Below are 9484 nucleotides of genomic sequence, written 5' to 3' on the forward strand. Positions count from 1 at the left end.
GGATGAAATACAAGAAGAGTTAATTGAAATGCAACATGATAGTAACTGCAAGGATACATTCGAGACAGGAATTAATCTTAAAGATTTTTGGAGCCAAAAAGCTATTGCTTTCCCTAAAATTCGAGAAATTGCTTTACAGTGCCTAACTTTATTTTCAACCACATATTTATGTGAGCAAGGATTCTCAGTGCTTTTGATAATTAAAAATAAACATCGAAATCGGTTGGATGCCAGTGCCGACATGCATTTGCTTTGAGTAGCACTGAACCAAGAATTCAACAGTTGGTAAAGAGTATGCAGTCACAAAAATCGCACTAAAATAATATAATTAATGTAACACTTCTGCAAATAATATAATACTCTTGGTTCCGAATAATTTTCTATCTGTTTAATTTATAGAACAACCTTATAAGAACCTATATTACTGCCAAACAGCTCGTGGTCCATGGCAAGACAAAAAGTTATGATAAATGGTCCCTCATCACTAGAAGGTTAAGAACCACTGATTTAGAACAAGGGACTCGTACGTCATCGCGTCTGTAGAATCCTGAACCGGCTCTTGTATACTATTGGATGTCCTTCATCAGTAACTTGTAAAAAGTTTCCATCATAGCAATACGAAGCTTGCTTTATTATATAAACTGTATTATATTGCTGTTATATATACTGTATATATAACACAGTAAGCAGAAGTGTGTGTATATGTAACTATACATATAATAGCATTTTACACCTAACATTAGCACTAAAATATAGAACAATATAACAAATAATACTGTATTAATATATAACATATAATGTGTATTAAATATACAATACATATAAAACAATTTACAAAAACACAACACATACACACACACACACACATATATATATATAATGTATTTTATATATATAAATTCATCGCTGGCTTTCGAATAGAACTTGAAATCGTCATCATATATCCAGTACGATCTGAAGACAAAGATCCTGTGAGCGATTAGAAACCCTATTGTTCATGTGTTATTTCACAATTTGTACAACTTTTATATTTGACCATTTTTCCTTGGGGCTAAACAGGTGGTCTATTTAATTTCGTTTCCTTTTCTGCATTAACTCGCCACTAACACTGTTCTTATTACTCCTAGGGCATTAAACCAGCAAGACAAAAGTTAAAAATAGAAAGAAATTAGAATACGTATTCTAATTCCATCTCGGACCGGTAACGTTCCGTTGACAATTTTGAGTGACAGTTTGCTTTTTAAATTGTTACCACCCTGTGGCGCTAAAAGAGCCTTGTTAGCAAGCTCATTATGAGTTCGCCTAAGGTCACAATGGAGCGGCCAGGTGGTGAGGGATGGGAACTGGAAATATTCCCAGATTGACCATTCCGAATTTTTTTTTTTTTTTTCGGACCGTCCAGATCGATCCCGGGTCCCCTAGAGTGGAAAGGCATCGGTAACCGTTTGGTCATCCGGCCGTCTTTGAAGATTGAATGACGCTTAGAATTTTAACCACACGATTTTCCTAACTCGGTCACCTGACCAGGAAGAAAAATTTTTTAATATATTAATTTTAAATTGTTAGAAAACGAGAAGTAAAATTTTTTTAAAATAAATAATATATTAACTTTCGAATAATAGTAATTATTATTATTGAATAGATATGTTTATCGGCAAGTATCATTAAATTAAATTTAAAATAAGTCGGAAAGCGTATAAAGATATGTAGATGGCATTAGTAGTCATAAATGAGTCACGTGACGCATTCCGCCAAATAAGGTAAAGCTTCTCGGAATTGCAAATGTCGTTTGGTAATCATTCTAAGTAAACATTTTCCAAGTCTTTTTGTTAAAATACTATATAGTAAAATCATTTATTTAAATTCTACGTAATCGAGAAAATTTTTAGTAAGTAATTCAGATTATTATATTTTAAAAATTCTTTATTCAGTTTAATTTTAAACGTGATCAGTTTATTTGTTTATTTTCTGTTTTCATATGACGGATGTTGTTATATTATATTTAAATATAAGTTTTGTGATTCTATCCGTGTAGAAATATATCGATAGTAGTCATAAAAACACATTAATTACAAACAGTTTATATGAAAATCCAATTCAAGGTTATGACATTGAATTTTTAGACAGAAATATCGCAAAGTAATTCATATTAGCATTCGACAATAAAACTATTAAAATTATTTTAAAAAGGATGCTAATTTGATGTATACATTTATTAATAAGCATAGTTTAATTAATATTGGATTGATATTTTCGTATTTAACTAAAAAAATTACTGTTTTTATTATTCATTTATTATAATGTTTAATAAATTTTGAATTCTGAGCTTAAATATAAATTATTTAAGGCAATAATCAGATTTGAATAGTATATTTAGTTATAATTTGCTTTTTGGAGAGTTGGTATTAAGTAATCAATGAAATATATGATCGTGGAATTTTTGTTGTCTGATATTGTTTGCTACCTGCGATAAGTTTTATCATCATCATAAATTGTTAATATGTTTCAGCTTGATTGACAGAACTGAACAAAAATATTTGTACTTTATAATATTTACATTTAATTTTAAGAAAACAAAATAACTAATAATTTTCTGATTTAGTTTTGTTTCAGTTTACATCAATTATTGAAATTTTTTTACTTTAATACTTAAAAGAAAATCTTAAAAGTGAAAAATTTAAGATAAGTTTTTCACTTTTTTAAAATATCTACCTATTGTATATCTATAGTAGATAATTAGATGATTAACCATGTTACTATTCATTATGTTTAGTGACATACAGAACAAGAGATGGCATGCACTGCAGAGAAAACAGGTGCAATTTCAGTTGAATGTCTATTATGTGTGAAAGGTAGATCAATTGGATACTTGGCATCAGATAGCTGACAACCAGATAGGTATGAAACTAGCCTAATGATTCAAGTTTAATGAAGATGCATACTGTTTTCATTTTTCTGCAAAAAGAGAGTTATAAGGCTGCATGTGAAGCTTGTGAATTAATTGAAAGTTAAGATTAAGTGACTGGAATTTCTAAAAATATTTGTTGAAAAAGAAACATTGGAAGGGGAAAAAAACCAGGTAGCATTATAATAAGAGAACAGATGAATAATGCATTATAAGAATATAATAAATATTTTAACTCTAAAATATGAATAATAAATAGAAAATTCTTTATGCGGAGTAATATATAAAAATTCTTAACATTCAGAATGTTAAGAATGTTTATATGTACTTTATTACTCCATATAAAGCATTTTCTACTTAATATATGGTATTTATATAGTATATGAATTATAAGAAATATTAAATATTTATTGGATTATTTTTAGTTTATATGTAAAAAAAGTAAAATTAATTTTAATCAAAATGAAGCATTTACTCCTGTTAACAATGCTGTCAAACAGCCATTCCATATTGAAATGTTTATAAAAATAGTCTATAACTGGTACTTATTATTAATCAATATCACATTTTCCTTATGTCTCTCCCAGCAAAAGTTTAAGCTGATAACATTAGTTTCTAATATTTTATGGGCCAATATTTTTGTTTATAATAAAGTCTAATGAAGACATAAGGAAGGTTTGTTATTGATTAATTTAAAACAGTTTAATTATTTTCAATAAAATAATTGCTGATGTAAATAAAATAAAACTGTCCTTCAATGTTACTTACATTTTTATGGAAGAAAGAAAATTAAGTTATAGAAATTCTCTATTGAAGTCCTTGTAACTTACATTATTCCTTCAAAATGTTGGAAATTATTAGTAAATACATATACTGTCTTCATGATTTAAAAGTATTCAATATAGGAGAAATTTACTCAATTAGATGGTTTTTATTCCACTTTAGAAGATACTGTACACCAGGGGTGTCCAACCTTTTTGTTTCTCTGGGCCGCATTGGAAGAAGTCATGGAGTTTTGGGCCACAAGTATATATAATATATACTTGTGGTTCAATATACAAGTATATTTAAGGATTAACATGTCTAGATTATAATAATAAGTATTAAAACTTTATCACGAAATAGGATATTTTAAAAAATTACTTCTACAGACACTTTCAATTTTTACTTAGAAATAGATAAATTCATTTATTTGATAAAACGTAAATATTTGCTTTATTTGAGTCTCTGATTAATAAAAAGCGACGAAACACCATTTTAAAGTGCATTTTTATTCGACTAATATATTTATAAATGATATGTAGCCCCAAAAGTAGCCAAAGCGCCAAATGATATTTTTTTACGTTAAACTAAAAAAAGTAGCCACATTTGGCGCAATGTAGCCAAATCTTGCAACGCTGGAAGGAATACTAAATAAAGATGGAGTTTTGACTCAAAGGATTATAGAGCCAAATTCGGAAAAAGAAGAGAAAGGACAAAAGATAAAGAAGCGAGAAAGGTTGGAAAATTAAGACTCAATATTTGCCTAACAGAAGAACTATTTAACCTTTCTGACAACTTTTTATCTTTTGTCCTTTCTCTCCTTTCACCAAATTTGGGTCTATAATCCTTTGAGTCACAACTCCAGCTTTATTTAATAATCCTTCCTCATTCACACATCTCCAAATACATGAAAATATTTCATTTCCACTCAAAACTAAAATATGAATAAAGGTTTATGGCTTTGTGAAACTTCTTTTCTGAGTTTATGCCGTTGAAATAAATAAATAATAAAAAATTAAAACATTTGTCGGTTTTGTTTATACCTTTATTGGGCCGCATTGGAACTTGCCTTGGGCCGCATGCGGGCCGCGGGTTGGACACCCCTGCTGTACACAATGAGCATATTTAAGAGAACAAAATATTCTTTTGTGCAACTAGATTGAAATTCCTTTACACTTTGATTAGATGGCTTGTAGGTTTCAATTTCCATTTTTTTACTTCATTCACATTGTATATTTATTTATTAGAGGTAATGGCATTAGTTCAGTTGTGCAATTTAATAAACTTTATCTCTACATTAGAAACCCTTCTATCTGTGATTACAGCTTTATCAATTCAAAATAATTTTGACTATTTTACTTGTTTTTTGTTTATTTATTATCTTACCTAACTTGTTTTTACCATTAAATAAATTTCTGATAACTTATGTTTGCTCTTTTTTCATTTTATTTTATTTCTTACTTAGCTGATATACAACATAGAGAAAGTATGATGATTTGTCAAATTCTAACTTGTCAAGAAATTCAAGATAACTGTCATCTTAATGTTCTAGAAGCCCAAAAACATAAAAATTTCTTATAAAATCGTGTTTGTGTGACTGTCAGCATGTATTTTACATTATATTTCAGGACTGGAGATACCAAAAATTTTGAAACTTGGCAGAATTATTTCTATGTATGGATCATTGATATTATTAAACTTCAGTGATTAAGGATCAAGGGGGTTGGGAGATAGAAGGTTGTCTCATATCTTGAGTGGTTGTCAGACTTAATGAAAGTTTTACTCATTATTGGCAAATGTTTAATAAAATCTCATCTTACTCAAAAATAATTCTCTTGCTTTTTATAATCTATACTAATATTATAGAGGTAATGTTTACAAGTTTGTATGTAGCGGGTAATCTTCGAAACTACTCATCTGATTTCAAAAATTCTTTCACCAATATTTAGAATGGAACTTCAGAGTGGACGTAGGCTGTATATTATTCCGTTAAACATTGATATAAATTAAAAGATATCATCTAGGGTTAAAGCTTTTATGTTTAACAGATGGCGCTACCTAAGTTTGCTTTTCTGTGAGCATGAACTAAAGCAGATCATCTTCTATCTATATAAATAAAAATGTAATGTTCATTTGTTCCTACTGATTGCTTTGAAATTTTGACACAACGCTGCATTCGAATATGCACGTGTTTTTATATGATATATATGTCGATATTCCCCCCGCAGGGGAGAGGGATAGGATTAAGGCTTACCGTGAAGAACTTGGCTTCTATTATACTATTTTAGATGTGGTTTTTTGTGTTTTTGATTGTGTTTTAATAGGGTACATGAAGTGAATGTACACTAAAAAGGAATTTTTCGAAAAATTCCCCCCATGGAGGAAGTGTTATACATTTATAATAGAATACATTTTGAGCCACAACAACACGTGGCGGGGTCTGCTAGTAATTAATAATATGAAAATTATTAAAAAAAACACTTAAAGGTAGAAAAGGATATAAGTACAGTACTCATAAACACCTTCCATACTGGTTCCAGCAGATAACTATTTATAAAAATTATTTCATAAATAAAATTTCATAACAAATGGCACTACACATAATTTTAACCTTGAGGCTATTCAGTGTTTTCTGAACTTAGATTTCACTATTTAAGCTTTCATTATTAAATTAAATTTTATACTGTAGTATAATTGAAAATTATTGCACTTCCTCCTGGTCCCTTTTAGCATCATATCTTGGCTGTGATAAAATTTAATGAAAGTTTTAGTCATTATTGGCAGTTACAATAGTTGAAACTTATCTCTGTCATTAAAAGTAAGTCTTTTTTCCTTTTTATAATTAACCCTGCGTTAGTGCACTGAGTTTTTTTTCGGCATTAGTGCAGTGGGGCGTTTGTCCACCCCGACATTTTTTTGGGTCCATAAACCATGTAAGTAAAAATTCATAAAGATTTACTCATTTATTTGGTAAAGGCATGTGTCATTATACATATGATTATATTCAGGTATGATTACATATTATATTAGTACATAAATCCACGAAAATAAAAAACAACATTTATCAAAACTCATTACATTAGATCTTATTATTAAACCAATAGTAAAAATCTAAATTGTTTTTTAAGCATTTTTGTCACTCTGATTCAATAGCTGACATTGTACTTTGGCACTCAGTGCAAATGACAAGCAACTTGCTATGTTTGGTATTTTCTCAATGTGTTTATGAAAGTCAGCCATTTTGAATTAAAATAAACTTAAATTATTTTTATTCACATTGATTATTATATCTATATTATAAATAATAAATGTGGTCACATTATAGTTATTTTTACAATAAAAAAAACTAAATAAATATTTGTAAAATTTAAAAAAAAACGTAATTAATACTGTGGGGTGTTTGGACACCCCATTGAGAACTGTTGTTTTTCTCTTACTGGAATTTCTGCATCATTGTAGTAATTTCTGAGCATGCTCTATACATAAAATCATGAAGCTACTGAAGAGGACACAAATATTTCTTGTGAACTCTATGAATAGTGCAACTTTTAAAACGTTGGGGGTGGCGAAACACCCCACTGCACTAGCCCAGGGTTAATAATAATAATATAAAAGTTATTTTCTAACAATGTCTCAACAAATGGAGCCAAATACAATTTTAACTTTGAGCTAATGTCATAATGTATTTTAAACTTAAAAATCACCATTTAAAAAAATAAACATTTATCATAGTTCAACAAAATTACTCCTTTTAAGCTTTTGTTGTTATTTTTTTTTTCTCAAGTAAGTATATTAAAAGCCAGATATTTCCAGATTAGATCAGGCTATATAACTGCTATTAATAATTAAATTCTAAGTAATTTGGCCTAGAGATAGGCATTAGGAGCCATCTCTTGTTAAATTTCATAATTATAATTTAAATTAATATTCAGTTAATTAATTTAGAAGGTTCTGGAAGAAAAGAATCAGTTTAGAGTAGGACTCATTGCTACTTACCGTCTAGATCAGTGTTTCTCAACAGGGGCAATATTGCCCCCATGTGGGCATTTTTCCATTTGAGAGGGCGATTTGTAACAATTTATATTTTAGGGAGAAAAACAATTTTCTGGGCAATATAGTAAAATATTATATTAAGAATAATTAGATATTTTATTCATTATATTGTACAATAATTAAACAAATAACATTACACTAGTCAATAGTCTGGTGTATTCACTGCAGTACAAATTTGGTGTTAGCCTTGGCCCTCGGCATCGGAATTTTGAAGTGAAGGGGGTGATACTACGTAACGGTTTTATTGAAGGGGACGACGATTTGTTAGAGGTTGAGAAACACTGATCTAGATGCATTACTACCTAAACGTCTGTCTGATTTCACTTCTAAAAATATTAATTTAGAGTTGAGTTACTGCCATGAGTAACCAGTATTGTTATATCTAATTTATTAGTTCCACTCCACACCAATCCTTTTCTCTAGAACCTTATAATTAAATTAGTATTTATTAATTAATTTAATTATAATTATTAAATGTAAGAGATGGTGCCTAATGCCTACCTCTAGGCCAAATAACTTGGCATTTAATTATTAATAGTAGCAATAATTTAGCCTGATCTAATCTGGCAATTGTTTGGCTTTAATATAACTCTCAGGTTTACAGATGTTTATATTTGTATCTTAGTACAATTGACAGTTATTGGACTTCCTAATGGTTTCCTTAACTTCCTATTCAATGCTGGGAAAGTTGAGCAAGAGCCTTGCCAACTTGTTTTAATGTCACTTATTGTATAAAACTTGTAGAAATAAAGTTTGAAATGAAACTTAATAAATAAATTTCAGTATGTGTATTTAAAAGAAAATGAACTATGCATTTCCTCCATCAATAAAGCTTATATCAATAACTGTTCCCTGTGTGATATGTTACTGAAAAAAAGCCAATAGCTTTAATTTTTTAAAAAATAACCACAAAAAGCCAGTAATGGAATGTTTAATAATAATGCATATAAATTAATTGCAAAATCAACTGTAATTCATATGTAATTTAGCAAAAATAACTTTGTTTTATTAGTTACAGATAGAAATACAGTAGTATAAGCGATTTTTATGCAATAGAGAGCATTAGTAATTGTTAACATATTTAACTAAAGTGAGTGAATTTTCCATCCAAAGTCAAAATACTCATTTCTGGATTATTTTTTCTTTAGATATTTAATATATTTTTAAAATAAAATAAAAATTACATTAAATTATATAGCTGCCATTCTGATAACTTAGCTGGATTAATTAATGCTCCTTTAATAATGAGATTCTTAGAAGGCTAACAATTTTAACTCAAATAGGTCATATTCACACATCAAAATCAAAAGAAGTCATATATATTAGTTGTTTATAACTCCTATAATTTTAATGTGTAAGGGCTTATATCTTTAATGCTATATGTATTTTAATGTGAAATGTTTAATACTTGAAGGAGCTAATATTCTAACATGAATTCTGGATGTAATACTGGAATTCAATATAGTAACAAATATAAACTACAGTAGAGCGTCGTTTATCCGAATCAATTGGGGACTGGGGTGGTTCAGATAACTTATTTTTCGGATAACGAATCATGTACGAAAAAATATATTAATTTATCCCATGTCGAAATTTCTCTCTGTTGCAGTGTCGCTTTGCGTTGAATTTTTGTTGATGTTAAACCTAACGAAGACTATTGTATCGTTAAAAATTATTTTTTTATTTTGTACAAACAAAATAAATATATTGAAAAATATAAAAACAATTAAAAATTATACTTCAGATGGAGCTGCTTTATAAAAA

General features: G+C 28.6%; 1 protein-coding gene across 1 annotated transcript in view; it reads left to right on the forward strand.

Moving 5' to 3' along the window:
* Nucleotides 1–1744: 1744 nt before the first annotated feature.
* Nucleotides 1745–9484, forward strand: part of LOC111623415 (signal transducer and activator of transcription 5B-like) — a 106716-nt gene continuing 98976 nt past the window's right edge. The window contains exon 1 of the mRNA XM_023365987.1: nucleotides 1745–1888. The gene's annotated coding sequence lies outside the window, so the exon portion shown is untranslated. The remainder of the gene's footprint in view (nucleotides 1889–9484) is intronic.

This window comes from Centruroides sculpturatus, unplaced genomic scaffold (assembly GCF_000671375.1).
Source record: "Centruroides sculpturatus isolate CEXI.00-Female unplaced genomic scaffold, Cexi_2.0 scaffold190, whole genome shotgun sequence".
Taxonomy (NCBI): domain Eukaryota; kingdom Metazoa; phylum Arthropoda; class Arachnida; order Scorpiones; family Buthidae; genus Centruroides; species Centruroides sculpturatus.